We start from the raw sequence: 15,774 nt of genomic DNA, 5'->3' as shown, positions 1-15,774 counted from the left end.
ATATATATATAAGCTCTGGTAGCAAAGTGGCTAAGGCATTTGACTGCTAACCAGAAGGCTGGCGGTTCAAACCCACCAGCCACTCCTCGGAAGGAAGACGGGGCAATCTACTTCCATAGTGATACTGCCTCGGCAACCTAAGGAGGGGTCGCTATGAGTCGGGTCTGACTCGACGGCACATAACAACAACATATATATATGTTGTGTGTCTGTTGTTGTTGTTGTTGTTGTTGTTAGGTTCCACAGAGTCACTTCCAACTCATAGTGACCTCATGTGCAACAGACCAAAACACTGCCTGGTCCTGCACCATCCTCACAGTTGTTGCCATGTTTGAGCCCAGTGTTGCAGTCATTGTGTCAATTTATCTCATTGAGAGTCTGCCTCTTTTTTAAGGACCTTCTACTTTTATATATCTATGTCTATCTATATCTATGGAAGCTCTGGTAGCATAGTGCCTAAGGTACTAACTGCTAACCAGAAGGCTGGTGGTTCAAACCCACCACCCACTCCTCAGAAGGAAGGTTGGGCAATCTACTTCCATACTGACAGCACCTCGGAAACCCAAGGGGTCACTATGCATTGGGTCCGACTCAATGGCACATAGCAACAACAACAAAATCTATATCTATATCTATCTATCTATCTGGTCTTGTATTTTTCATTTATGTATAGATATATAGTCTTATTTTTTTATCTTTACTACTTTGATAATTTTATATATGCATGTGTCTCTAACACATATTAAGTGCTCAATAAATATGTGTTTCTTCCTTTTTCTCCTCTGTCAAGGCCCCTTGAATTCCTGGAAATTCTCCTTCTACCCACAGAGCCCCAGTGCCAGATGGCATAGGCTTGCCCTCTGCTTGAACTGTGGCCAGGGCCTGCTTTTTGATCTCTGTCCTGCCAACTGATTTTCCGAAGGGTTAAGTTTTTGTCCTTGTTATTCTTGTACTTTGTATTTAGAAAGATTTTCTTGAAAGAACCTACTCTGCCTGATTGTCCCATCATCTTTTCCCTATCATACAAAGCGTCATCCCCTCCTCTGGATTTCAAAGCCTGCCTGATACTGGACCAGAGTTGCTTCTCCCCAGCTGGACTTTGACCTATTATGCACCTCCCCTATAATTCAGTCACCATTTATGTTTCTGTGTCCTCGTGCCAATCTTTCCCTCCTGTTTTAGCTCTACCATGGCTTTTTTTTTGCTATAGTAATAAGAAATTGCTATGCAGTCTAACAGCTCCCAGGAACTCATGCTAACCACTTATCAAAGGATGATGAAGAAAAGGAAGTAAAGTTTCCCTCAGAAAAGGCTGGTCTTTCATTCCTCTCTGCCCCTTTCTTGTCTATTGGCTTTTATAAGTCACCTGTGGTAAAAGAAGCTCTCTCTCCTCTCCAAATTGGGACAAACCATTCCTTAAAGAGCGTTGTGTTTGTTTGCATTGCAGCAATTTAGTCTTGCTTACTTTTTTCTAATCTTTGCTAATATGATCAATTAAAAATGGTATCTAATTGTAATTTTAAAATTTCCTCCATTTAACTATTAGTGCATTATCTGATTAGTTGTAAAGTTTGTTGTTGTTATGTGCCATTGAATCGGACCTGATTCACAGCAACCCCTCCTTGGGTTTCCAAGGCAGTATCACTATGGAAGTAGATTGCCCAACCTTCCTTCTGAGGAGTGGCTGGTGGGTTTGAACCTCCAGCCTTCTGGTTAACAGTCAAGTGCCTTAGGCACTATGCTACCAGAGCTCCTTGTAAAGTTTAGCAAGTTTCAAATATTTGTTAATTGCTCATATGACTACTTGCCTTTTTATTGTTCTTGGTTATTTTACATCTATAAAACAGGATGGTAATAGCATCTGCATAACAGGGTGTGGTGAGAAAACAAATAACAGAATTTTGTTTCTTCTACTCTGTTTGCTTAGATTGGTTCTGGACAAGCCCTGTAGCCATGGGTCCAGTTTACGTTGTGGCTCCAATGGAGTGGTCTGAAAAGCTCCCAGTCACCCTGCCATACCACCTCATCTTATTTTCTTCCTGGCACTCATGGTTATCTAAAATTTTATTTTTCAATGATTTGCTTAATTTTTTCCTCTCCACCCCACCCCCAAATTCCATGAAAACCAACCCCTCATCTCTCTCTCTTCTTTACTGGTGTTTCTCCACCACCAAAACAGAATCTGACACATAGTAGGTGTTCAATAAATATTTGCTGGATAAATACATGAGCCTCCTCTCACTGCCAGGATCTCTTGACTATGTTAGAGACTTAGGCACAATCTACAATTATCTCTTTCCCAGAGACAAGATGTGAAGCCTCCCCCACCTCCTCACACCCACACACACTCATTCACTCATGCTCCCTGGCTCTCCTTATGTCTGCCCCCATCTGTACTGATTACAAACCCTACTCAATGTTCCACCACCAATTACTCTCTAACATTCCACTGCGTTTTACCACACATTTGGCAGTTTCTACTAAGATGTAGTCTCTAGTCAGGAATGAAAAAGAGAACAAAGGAAAGGAGAGCCCTGCTCTGCCTGCCTAAGAAATATGGTCTTCGTGCAGAAAGCAACGCTGTTGTCTGATTTTCTGTTTGAATTCCCAAGCTAGCAGCAGGCTGTGGTGGTAACACAGAGTTTTTTCCTGTCTTCTGCCACAGGATTTGTACTTTTTCAAGCTAAAGGGTGGAGCAAATACACTGCATGACTGTATTTCTCAACCAACTCCACTGACATGGCAGTCAGTAGAAATCCTCCCCAACTCCAGCATATGGTCTTCTTGTAGTCTGCTTATCAGGGTGGTGGCAGTGTTTTGAAAAGTACTTGTACATTTTCAAAGGGATTTTTATGGAATGTTAAGAGAGGATAGATTAGGTATACCTCTAGCATGTCTCCATATTAATCTGAAAATCTAGCTAATGACCAATTTTAAATTAATTTTCTTTAGCAAGTAGTAAGATACAGGTATTATACATTTTTTTGCGAATATTCTATCCTGTTTTTGTTGTTTCACAATTATTATGAATGGTTTAAAATGTAATATTCTAAAATTAATTTCACTTTTATCAATGTACTATTATTGTCTATCGGTATAAATCAAAAAGAAACCAACACTACCATCGAGTTGATTCTGATTCATAGAGAATTTGTAGGACATAGCAGAACTTCCCCATAGGACTTCCAAGGCTGTAAATCTTTGTACAAGCAGACTGCTATATCTTTCTCCAGTGGAGCAGCTGGTAAGTTTGAACCACTGAACTCTCTGTTAGCAGCCAAGTGCTTTAACCGCTGTGAAACCAGGGCTTCTTGTTTATAGGTTATAAGAGTGGTAATTTTTGAGACTCACTAATTAATTAAACTTCAGAATTTCTTTGATAAATTAAAAGGTCAGGAAAATAAATAATTTGTTTTTGGAGCCTAGTCTGAATATTTTCTAGGAGCTCTGGTAGCATAGTTCCTAAGGCACTTGACTGCTAACCAGAAGGCTGGTGGTTCAAACCCACCAGCCACTCCTCGGAAGGAAGGTTAGGCAATCCTACTTCCATAGTGATACTGCCTCAGAAACCCAAGGATGGGTCGCTATGAGTTGGGTCCGACTGGACGGCACATAACAACAACAACATATGAACTCTCTTTCTAAAGGTCCCAGGGAGCACAAAACCTACCTACTTCTACCTACCTCTATTACCCTTCCTGCATCTATTTAGCTCCTTGAAGAGTTGAATGGAAGTCCACTTTAGAAAATTGACTTCAACATTATGTGCTGACCATCATTAGCCCCAGACCTTTCCATCTTGAAACAAAGGAAAATACCCCCTCTGCTCATTGTTCCATTTAAAAGGCTGTGCAAAATTATGAGAATATAGCACATTACTTTAGAGTCACACCAGCTACCTGTTTACTGGTTTGAAGGTTCATTGGGAAAACTATTAGTAATTAGTCAGATAATATGACTCCTTGTGTGTCCCATCATGTGACCGCATCCTAAACATCTGCTCAATGAGGCTCTCTGTTGAGAGCCTCCAGCATGCCTGGAGCTGAAGCAAATTTCGCTGTTTCTTCAATTTCTTCCAGCTTTGTCCTGGGCTTAATATCTGGGGTACAAGGATAGAGCCACCTGGGAATAATGGAGTGGGGAAAGATAAATGTTGTGATACAATGAGCACGGCCCTAGTATTTACCAAACTATCACTGGTCAAGGATGTCATGACAAACTGTGTTCCCTTTCAAGTCTTCCTGTCCCACAATAGTGTGATGGTTCCATCTCAGTAATTCTTAATGCTCCTCACGAGTTGATGACCCCATACTTTATGCCAGCATAGTCTTCGTTATGCTGGTAATGTAATGTAAGAAACTTGTATTATTATTATGTTTCCGGGGACATTGATTTCTATAACACAGAAGATATTATGAACTTGCACCTCTGTGAAACCAGAACTTAAAAAGCTGATCTTATGCTAGATGGCATGAAAATAGTCAAGGGATACCAGAGTTCTCAGTTTAGAGGGCCATTTTTTTTTTAAGTTTTAGTACTCAACAGAAGTTGAGCTTCAGTAAGATCTAGCCCACTAAGTAATAAATCTAGAGTATTTAATCAAAATAGAACTTTTTTTTCCCAAAGTATTTTAAAGACAGTAAATCTCAGATGGTTCCAGACTATTCTTCAGAAGAGTTCAAAGAAATGGCTTTGATAGTGACAGCTTTGAATGTGGGCAGATCGTCATTTCCAAGAAATCTGAAACCAGGTTGAGGCAGTGACAGCAAAGAACAAAGTCCGGGTGCCTGCAAGCAAGGCCACACTTTAAACCCAGTGAGAGGCTTACCTCATGCACTCCTTAGAATGAGAATATGCTGAAAATGCTTGCTACTGAAGCAGGTACATTTCCAAATTAATCAACAGGACTTCAAATACAGAGAGATCTGTAAGATGAGTTCATCCAGATGAGATGTGGAGGTGAGATTAATAACTTTTCTTTTGAGGAAGCAGTTTTAGAAACCCATAGGAAAGAAAGTATACTGACCTGAATTTAATTTGTGAACCAGAGCTAACTGAGAGTGGACAATAGACTCACTGAGTTGGGATCGGCCTTGGAGGCCATGTAGTCTCAGTACCTGTATTACTGTTTTCCAAAGGCTGGTTTGCAGAACAGCTGGATCATTTCCACCTGGAGGAAATCTTTAAAACATAAATTCCCAGGCCACACTGTAGGGGACTCTGATTCATCTGGTCTGAGTGAGGTCCAAGCAACTCTACTTTTAATAAGCCCCTTGGCAAAAGTAGGATGGCTCAGACTAATAAAGCACATAACCTAGAAATCTGACTCCCTTAGGGTCTGGACACAGACAGATGGTGGGTAATAGGTGACATTACAGGCAGGGAGTCACAGTAAAGGCCATCAAACTAGGTGTCTCAATAAGAGGCACAACATGGTGATATGTTCCATTCATTAATTAGTGTTATCTAGAGAAACAAAACCAATACAAGATGTGTGTGTATGTGTGTGTGTGTGTAGAGAGAGGTGTGTGTGTGTGTGTGTGTGTGTGTGTGGAGAGAGAGAGAGAGATGTTTTAAGGTATTGGCTCACATGATTATCAGGACTAGCAAGTCCAACAGTTGTAGGACAAGCAATAGGCTAGAAACTCTGGCAGTCTTGAGCCTGAAATCAGTAAACCAGATGGCAGGCTACAAACTCTAGCACCTTATCTATGTTATAGTCTTGAGGAAGAATTCGCTTTACCTACAAAACCTGTTATTGCTCTTAAAGGCCTTTAATTGTTTGGATAAGGTACACTTCTATTTTCAAAGGTTATCTCCTTGATGTGGAGTCATCTAGTTGTAATTTGCAATCACACCTACAAAATATCTCCACAGCAACATCTCAACTAATGTTTGATTAACAATGGTGCACCACAGCCTGGCCATGTTGAGACATAAAATTAGCCATCACACATGTAGTGATCCAAAGACAAAGGCAGGCCTGCTGTGGCCAGCTATTCTCATCCAAAAGGACTGGAAAAATGGGAGCAGAGGTGCAGTCACAAGGCTAGATTTAGAGACAGACAATTCTGAAAAATAAAGTCTGAGAACAGACCCTGAGAAAGATATGCATGCATGGCAGGAACACAGGCATAGAAGTGGCAAAACTAGGACTGGGTCATGAGAAAAGTGCAGCAGCCCAGCCATTAACTTTAAGACAAAATAAAAGGGAGGTAGTGACTGTCAAAGGAGCTCTGGTGGTATAGTGGTTAAAGCATTTGGCTGCTAACCCAAAGGTCAGTGGTTCAAACTCACAAGCCGCTCCATGGAAAAAAGATAGGGCAGTGTGTTTTCATAAAGATTTACAGCCTTGGAAACCCAATAGGGGTTGCTATGAGTTGGAATCAACTCAACATGTAACACATGGAGTCATCGTGAGTTGGAATGAACTCAATAGCAATAGATTTGGGTTTTTGTTTTGTTTTGTTTTGATAGTGCCTAAGTAGCCCTGATATGATGTAATATTAGGCATTTGATTGTGTGGATCATGACAAATTATGGATAACGTTGAGAAGAATGGGAATTCCCGAACACTTGACTGTACTCATGAGGAACCTGTACCTTGACCAGGAGCCTGTCATTCAAACGGAACAAGGGGACATTGCATGGTTTAAAATTAGGAAGGGAGTGTGTCAGGGTTGTATCCTTTCCCCATACTTATTCAATCTATATGCTGAGCAAATAATCTGAGAAGCTGGACTATACGAAGAAAAATGTGGCATCAGGATCAGAGGAAGAATCATTAACAACCTGAGATATGCTGATGATACAACTTTGCTTGCTGAAAGTGAGGATGACTTGAGGCACTTACTGATGAAGATTGAGGAACACAGTCTGCAGGATGGATTATATCTCAATATAAAGAAGACAAAAGTCCTCACAACTGGCCAATAAGCAGCATCATGATAAATGGAGAAAAGACTGAGGTTGTCAAAGAATTCATGTTGCTTGGTTCCACAATCGAGGCCAATGGAAGCAGCAGTCAGGACATTAGAAGATGTGTAGCACTGGGCAGATCTGCTGCAAAAGAACTGTTTCAAGTGCTGAGGAGCAAGGATGTCTCCTTGAGAACTAAGATGTGCCTGACACAAGCCATGATATTTCCAATCGCCTTGTATGCATGTGAGGGCTGGACAATGAATAAGGAAGACCCAAGAAGAGTTGATGCTTTTGAGTTGTGGTGCTGGCAAAGAATGCTGAAAGTACCGTGGACTGCCAAAGGAACTAACAGATCTTCCCTGGAGGAAGTGCAACCGAGATGCTCCTTGGAAGTGAGGATGGCCAGACTTCGTCTCACCTACTTTGGTCATGTTGTCAGAAGGGACCATTCCCTGGAGAAGGATGTCATGCTTGGTAAGGTAGAGGGTTGATGAAAGAGGGGAAGGCCTTCGACGAGATGGAATGACATGGTGGCTGCAAAAATGGACTCAAGTGTAGCAGGGATCATGGAGCTGGTGTGGGATCGGATGGTGTTTCGTTCTGCTGTGCATGGGGTCACTATGAGTTGGAGGCAACTCGATGGCACCTAATAACAACAACAACAACAAGTAGCCCTGGTGACACAGCGGTTAAAGTGCTTGGCTGCCTACCAAAATGTTGATAGTTTGAACCCACCAGATGGTCTGTGGAAGAACGGTGTGACCGTCTGCTTCCATAAAGCTTTATAACCTTGGAAACCTTATGGGATAATTCTCTGTCCTATGAGTCAGAATCAACTCAATGGCGTGGGTTTGATTTATATATGTATCAAATCCCTTCTCTGTGGCAAAGCTTCACATGTGTAACCCTAACCCACACTGCTCTGAATTTTAGAAGCTGAGGTGAATTTAAAAGCTGATCACAGGCTAATTTTTACCTCTCTGGGCCACTTTTAAAATGGGTGGAATAATTCTTACTCCACAGAGTTCGGGGAAGGATAAAACATAGCAGTATAGTCCCTGGCCATAGTAATGTCTAAATGAAATTTCATACTTTCTAAAAGGAAACTAAAATTATGTACCTTTTGCAAGACCATATGTTAGAAAAACCTACCAGAATTTTCTACATTTGGTTCACTTCCTTATCTCACTTTTAAAGCCCTCTGTTACCAGGTAACATCTTTCATCCAATAACATTTCTAACCAGGACCATCGAAGGCCTGCAGTCCCTGGAAGCCAACCCAGGAGCACACGAGGTTCCTTCCCAATACCTCACAGTTCCTTAGATAATTCTCCTCACCTATACATCCTTCCCTCTTCCTTCCTTAGGGAAACAGCCAAATTGTATTAAGTACATATTCTAGGCCAGGTGGATTCTCTGGGTGGTGAAAACAGTTAACATGATTAGCTGCTAACCAAAAGGTTAGAGGTTTGAGTGCACCCAGTAGGCAACTTGGAAGAAAGACCTAATGGATCTACTTCAAAAATTGACTTATGAGTCAACTGGTATGAGGTTGTTGTTGTTGTTGTTGTTAAGTGCCATTGAATTGGCTCCAACTGATAGTGACCCTATGCACAATAGAATGAAACACTACCTGGTCCTGTGCCATCCTCTCAATATTTATTATGCTTGAACCCATTGCTACAGCCACTGAGTCAATCTCTCTCTTCGAGGTCTTCCCCATTTTCACCCACCCCCTACTTTAAAAGCATGATATCCTTCTCTGGATATGGGTCCTTCTGACATGACCAAAGTACATGAAATGAAGTCTGACCATTCTTGCTTCTAAGGACCATTCCAGCTGCACTTCTTCCAAGATAGATTTGTTCACTATTCTGTCAGTCTATGGAATTTTCAGTATTCTTCAGCAATGCCACAATTCAAAGGCATCAATTCTTCTTTGGTTTTCCTTATTCATTGTCCGGCTATCACATGCATATGTGGCTATTGAAAATATCATGACTTGGGTCAGGCATATCTAAGTCTTCAAAGTGATATCTTTGCTCTTTAACCCTTTAAAGAGGTTTCTTGCAGCAGATTTGCCCAGTGTAACATGTCATCTGATTTTTTGACTCCTGCTTCCATTGTGGATTGTGGATCCAATTAAAATGAAATCCTCGACAACTTCAGTCTTTTCTCCATTTATCATGATGCTGCTTATTGGTCCAGTTGTGAGGATTCTTGTTTTCTTTATGGTGAGGTCTAATTCATACTGAAGACTACAGTCTTTGATCTTCCTCAGTAAGTGCTTCAAGTCATCTTCACTTTTAGCAAGGAAGGTGTGTCATCTGCATATCACAGGTTGTTAATGAGTCTTCCTCTAATCCTTATGCTGTGTTCCCCTTCATATAGACCAGTTTCTTGGATGATTTGCTCAGTATACAGATTGAATAAGTGTGGTGAAAAGATATAACCCTGATGCACATCCTTCCTGCTTTTGAACCATTCAATATTCCCTTGTTCTGTTCAAATGACTGCCTCTTGGTCTATGTACAGGTTCCTCATGAGCACAATTAAGCTTATTGGAATTCCCACTCTTCTCAATGCTACCCATAATTTTTTATGATCCACACAGTTGAATGCCTTTGCATAGTCAATAAAGCACAAGTAAACATCTTTCAGGTATTCTTTTCTTTCAGCCAAGATCCATCTGACATCAGCAATGATATCCTTTCTTCCACATCATCTTCTGAATCTGGCTTGAATTTCTGGCAGTTCCCTGCCAATATACTGCTTCAGCTGTTTTTGAATTATCTTCACCAAAATTTTACTCACCTGTGATGTTAATCATTGATAATTCCCACATTCTGTTTGATAACTGTGGTGGTTAAGTTTGTGTGTCAACTTGGCTAGGCCTGGTTGAGTGGCTGGGCAGCTGGATGTAGTATTCCCTATAATGAGACTGATAATCAACTCCATGGTGGAATCTACTGTGAGCAGCTGAGTAGCTGCTTTTGAGTATGTGGTCTGCTTCCTGTATATAAGAAGCAGCTTTGGCAATGGTCTCAAGCTTATGGCACACTTGAATCCTGCATGGAGCCATGTCATTGCTCAGCAGCCTTCCATGCTCTACTGACCTTGGGACTTTCAGTGGACTTGAATGAATGGCCTGCCGTGTGGTTTGGTAACATTGGGACAGTGCCTTTTTACTTGTCAACCTTGGGCTTGGCAGTCTCAGCAGCCAGCAGCTGTCTGAGTGAAGAAAAACCTCTAGCTTCAGTGGGCCAGGAATAGGCGGCAGAGCTGAAGCTCAAGGCTGGGGGGCTTTCATCCAGCCCCTAGAGCCTGGCACTTTGAACTCAGACTTTAAGTCTCCAAATCATAAGAGAATAAACTCCTGTTTGTTCAGCCATCCCATTTGTGGTATGTTCTTGTCAGAGCGACACTAGGTAACCAGAACAATAAACTTTTTTGGAATGGGCATAAATACAGTTGGCCAGGTAGCTGTCTTCCAAATTTATTGGCATAAATGAGTGAATTCTTCCAGAGATACATCCATTTGTTGAAACATTTCAGTGGGTATTCTGTCAATTTCTGGAGCCTTGTTTTTCCCCAATTCCCTCAGTCTAGCTTGGACTTCTTCCTTCAATACCATTTGTTCTTGATTTTATGCTAATCCTGAAATAGCTGAATGTCAACCAATTTTTTTTTTTTTTGTACAGTGACTCTGTGTATTTCTTCCATCTTCCTTTCATTCTTCCTGCATCATTCAATATTTTGTCGTTAGAATCCATCAGTAATGCAACTCATGGCTTAAATATTTTCTTCAGTTCTTTCAGCTTCAGAAATACCAAGCATGTTCTTCCCTTTCAGTTTTCTAATTCTAGGTGTTGTCACATTTCATTATAATACTTTGTCTTCTTGAGACACTCTTTGAAATCTTTGATTCAGCCCTTTTATTTCATCATTTCTTCCATTTGTTTTAGCTACTCTCTATTCAAGAGCAAGTTTCAGAGTCTCTTCTGGTACTCATTTTGGTCTTTTCTTCCTTTCCTGCTTTTTCAATGACCTTTTGCATTCTTCATTTATAATGTCCTGTGTGATGTTATCTGGTCTTTGGTCATTGATGTTCAAGACATCAAATCTATTTTTGAGATGGTCTCTAAATTCAGGTGGGATATAATCAAGCTATTATTTTTGCTCTTGTGGACTTATTTTAATCTTCTTTAGTTTCAGTTTGCATATGAGTAATTGACGCTGTGTCCCACAATCAGCTTATGGCCTTGTTCTGCCTGACAATATTGAGATTTTCCATCACCTCTTCCACAGATGTATTTGATTTGATTCCTGTGTATTCCATCTGGTGAGATCCATGTGTATAGGTCCCTTCATGTTGTTGAAAAAAGGTATTTGCAATGAATAGGTCATTGGTCTTGCAAAGGTCTATCCTGTGGTCTCTGGCATCATTTCTATCACCAATGCCGTATTTTCCAACTACAAACGCTACTTCTTTGTTTCCAACTTTTGCATTCCAAGTACCTGTAATTATCAGCATATCTTGATTGCATTTTTCATTGCTTTCAGACTTTAGAAGTTGGTAAAAAATCTTCAATTTCTCCATCTTCGGCTCTAGTGGTTCATGTGTAAATTTTAATAATAGCAGTATTAACTTGTCTTCCTTGTAGGCACTGGATATTATCCTGTCACTGGCTACATAGCATTGCACTTCAGTGTAGATCTTGAAATTTTAGTTTTGATGATGAATGTGATGCCTTTCCTCTTCAATTTGTCGTTCCTGGCATAGTAGACCATATGACTGCCACAATCAAAATGACCACTACCAGTCCCTTTCAGCTCATTAATGGCTAGGATATCAATCTTCATGCATTCCATTTCATTTTTGACAACTACCGATTATCCCAGATTCATACTTCATACATTCCACATTCCAATTATTATGGATTTTATACTGTTTCTTCTCATTTTGAGTTGTGCCACATCAGCAAATGAAGGTTCGGAAAGCTTTACTCCATTCATGTCATTAAGGTTGACTCTACTTTGAGGAAGCAGCTCTTCTCTAGTCATATTTTGAGTGCCTTCCAACCTGAAGGTCTCATGTTCTAGCACTATATCAGAGAATGCTTCACTACCATTCATAAAGTTTTCCAGTAATATATCAGATAATGTTTCACTGCTATTCATTAGGTGTTCAGTGGCCAATTTTTTCCAAGTGGATTTCCCCATCCTTCTTTCTAGTCTGTTTTAGTCTAGAAGCTCTGCCAAAACCTGTCCACCATGGGTGATCCTGCTGGCATTTGAAATACCATTGGCATTGCTTCCTGCATCACAGCAACATGCAAGCCACCACAGTCCTGACAGATGAGTGGTATGAGGTAGATACTGTTATTTCAATCCTTTTACTGATGAGTAAACTTAGGTCTTGAAATAAAAGAAGTAACAAGTACAAGATAACACATTTAGTAAATGGCAAAACCATGACTTGGATTCAGGCTTTTCTATCACCAAACTGTTGCTTCTAGTCCCATGCTGTTGATACGGTTGACCCATGCTGCCTATTATTCAAGTTCTGAACTTCAACCTTGCTTCCTCCATGAAAGGGAGGGCAGCTCCAAGTTTCACTGGATCAAAGGCAACACCAAAAATTTATCTGAGCACTTCAAAGTCTGCAAACCAAATAGAGAATCAGTGAGAACACTTGAATATCCCTTACAAAAGGTGCCCTCAGGGCAAACAGGGAAATAGTGAAATTCACTGAATATATAGTTTGAGTCTTTTCCATGGGAGATATTAGCTGATCCTCAATTTTTAAACAGTTAATCAGGAGCATGAAAGCAAATACTGATAAATGCTTTAGGAAAAATTATTCTAAATTTTGGTTTCAACAAAATTTTAAGTGGAGGTGATATTTTAGGAGGAAGACGTCAAAGTCTCCCCAGTTCTGTGTCTCTGTATCTCTCCTCTCTGAGTAGGTTGGTGCCACCTCACCTACATCTGCAGATGAAGCCTTGCTTCCATGTCCCCTTGAAGCTAAAGAGGAATTTAAGAGCTCTAGCCTCACACTCGGGAGCTCTGGTAGCATAGTGGCTAAGACACTTGCCTGCTAACCAGATGGCTGGCGGTTCAAACCCACCAGCCACTCCTCAGAAGGAAGGTTGGGCAATCCTACTTCCGTAGTGATACTGCCTCGGAAACCCAAGGAGGGGTCGCTATGAGTCGGGGCCGACTCAACGGCACATAACAACAACAACAACAACAGCCTCACACTCTCTAAGCTTTGTCACTACTCATGCTATGCTGGCCCTGATCTTATACTCTATTTCAAAAAGTAATAGATGATTGATAGATAGATGATAAGTAGATAATTTTACATATTTTTAATATAATTTTTATATAATTGTACACATCTACATATCAATCTTTCTATATAGATATATCTGTGTGTCAGTTACCTGGTAGGTGTTTTGGTACAGTTTAACAAGCATTTATTCAGCCTCTATAATTTGGCATCTGAAATAAAATTAGAATAATACCAGTTATCTAGGAGTTCTGGTAGCATGTGCCTAAAGCATTTGACTGCTAACCAGAAGACTGGCAGTTCAAACCCACCAACCACTCCTCGGAGGGAAGGCTGGGCAATCTACTTCCGTAGTGATACCACCCTGGAAACCTAAGAAAGGGTCGCTATGAGTCCAATGTGACTCTGACAGCAGTGCATGTGTTTACTAGTTCTCTAGGAGCTGTGGTAGCATAGTGCCTAGGCCATTTGACTGCTAACCAGAAGGCTGGCAGTTCAAACCCATCAGCCACTCCTCAGAAGGAAGGTTGGGTAATCTACTTCTGTTGTGATACTGCCTTGGAAACCCAAGGAGGGGTCGCTATGAGTCAGGTCATGACTATGAGTCAAGTCTGACTTGACAGAACAACAACTAGTTCTCAATGCCAAATAGCCTCTAGTGGATATTATGCACCTCGATGTTACCTCATTTAGTCGTCACAGTAACCTGGTGATATGATTACTATTTTAAACAGACTGAAAAGAGGCCAGCAGCACCCAGAAAAATTAAATAACTTGTTCAAGGGTACACTAGTAGTTAAGTAATAGATGTCTTTGCCTCCAATCACAGACACTTCTAGCCTTGATGTGTTGTCTCTGAATCTTGCAAAGAACTGGCATCCCATTTTGATCTTGCTTCTAGCATTTCAATCAACGTATGGATCCATTTCCTGATTCCTCTCCCAACAATTTTCTAGGACTGGTGAGTCTCCCATGCTCTAGGAAGGACTTCCTTAAGGATGGAAATTCTCCTGCTAAACTCCAGGTGATACTCTGTCAATTGAAGCAAGACTTGTTCTATGCTGACTGCTGTGCCCTAAGTTCTCCACTCCCATACCCCTTGTTCTGGGTTCCACTGGCCTATCAGGATCCCTGTTTCCTGTGAGGGACTCCCTGAGGTTGCTAGCTTTACTACCTATCTCCCTACCCTATGGATAGGGCACTCTGCCTATTAACCCCCATACCCTCTTGGGCTGCCTGGGCCTGACTAGATGTGTTCTAGGGTCTTGCTGCTCCATGTGTGCCCCATCCCACAGTGGTGAATCAACTCATGCTTGGTCACACCCCACGATGTAACAGGAAGCACCATAAATGCATTCAATCTTCCTGGTGAGCAGTCTGTTAGTAAGTAGCAGCAGATATTAAATGTCATTCAGGAACGGGGTTCCGCACCAAAGGAGAGAGGACTGGCAGGCTGGCAGGAATGACCTGAATCAATCTGTCTCTCTCTCTGTCACACAACATTCTCTCTTTCTGAGTTATGGTTCTCTGAAAATAAAGATCCCCACACAGAGCCATAGCAATGGGGTCAGAGATCAATTTGCTATGAAGCTAGTCACCTATCAGTTTTAGGGCCCCTCACTTACACTGGCCTCTGTGAGCAATGGGGATGTGGGTGGGGTATTGTAGAGTGTTCTAAGTGGTAAAGGGAAGCCAGGCTACAAACAGGAAGCATTTCACATAAGCATTTCTGATAAAATACCTAAAGGGATTGCAAAAGGAAGGAATATGAATCTCCAAGGAGCCATGTTGTAATTTATTTTCTTATTCAAAATAAGTATTTATAGTCATACCTTAATTAGTATTGATAGTTCTGTGTTGTATTAAGGAAGACTCCCAAATGGGATAAGCTTTGGGCATGTCAAAGCCTAAATCTGCTCCTGGGGAGGGGGATACTGGTACTGAAGGAGGGAGAAAACTCAAAACTTCTGCTGAGATCCAAAATGCCAGAAGGGGAATCTGGACTTTTAACCCATTAGAAGGAGCAAGGTAGTTAGTGAAGTTGTTGTATGAAATCTGGAATCCAGGAATGTGAGAACCAACAAATGAAGTAAGAAGAATTTAAACAATTGCCTAAGTAATTGTGGCATGTTATGAGGAGCCCCCAGCCAGAGCAGAGGGCAATGGGTGGATGGACCAGGTCAGAGTGGTTAGGGCAAAGCTAGAGATCAGGCACCCAGTCAAGTGGGCTGGGGTTGCAGGAAGGCTGCAGTCCAAGCAGGGGCAACGAGGGCATGAGCACCACTACACAGACTGGACAGACATGATAGGGGTGATGGAGCAAGTGCCAGGTGGGCACATAGGGACTTCATTTCACCCTAGGCATGCTAGATACTGTAACGAGGGTGGGAGATGCCAATCCTAGGGCTAGGTCTCTGAACTCTTTGAGGCTGCATCAGAGACTACTCAGAGAGGATGCAGAGCTACGTTAGCAGTAGTGAAGAAAGCAGAACAAAAGCATAATCTCACCTGTAGAATATTAGGGATGAGAATATTGCCTACCTCATAACATTGTTGGC

This window comes from Orycteropus afer, unplaced genomic scaffold (genome assembly GCF_000298275.1).
Source record: "Orycteropus afer afer isolate SDZICR_OR568_19922 unplaced genomic scaffold, OryAfe1.0 scaffold00243, whole genome shotgun sequence".
Classification (NCBI taxonomy): Eukaryota; Metazoa; Chordata; class Mammalia; order Tubulidentata; family Orycteropodidae; genus Orycteropus; species Orycteropus afer.
Note: the sequence above shows the minus strand (reverse complement) of the source record.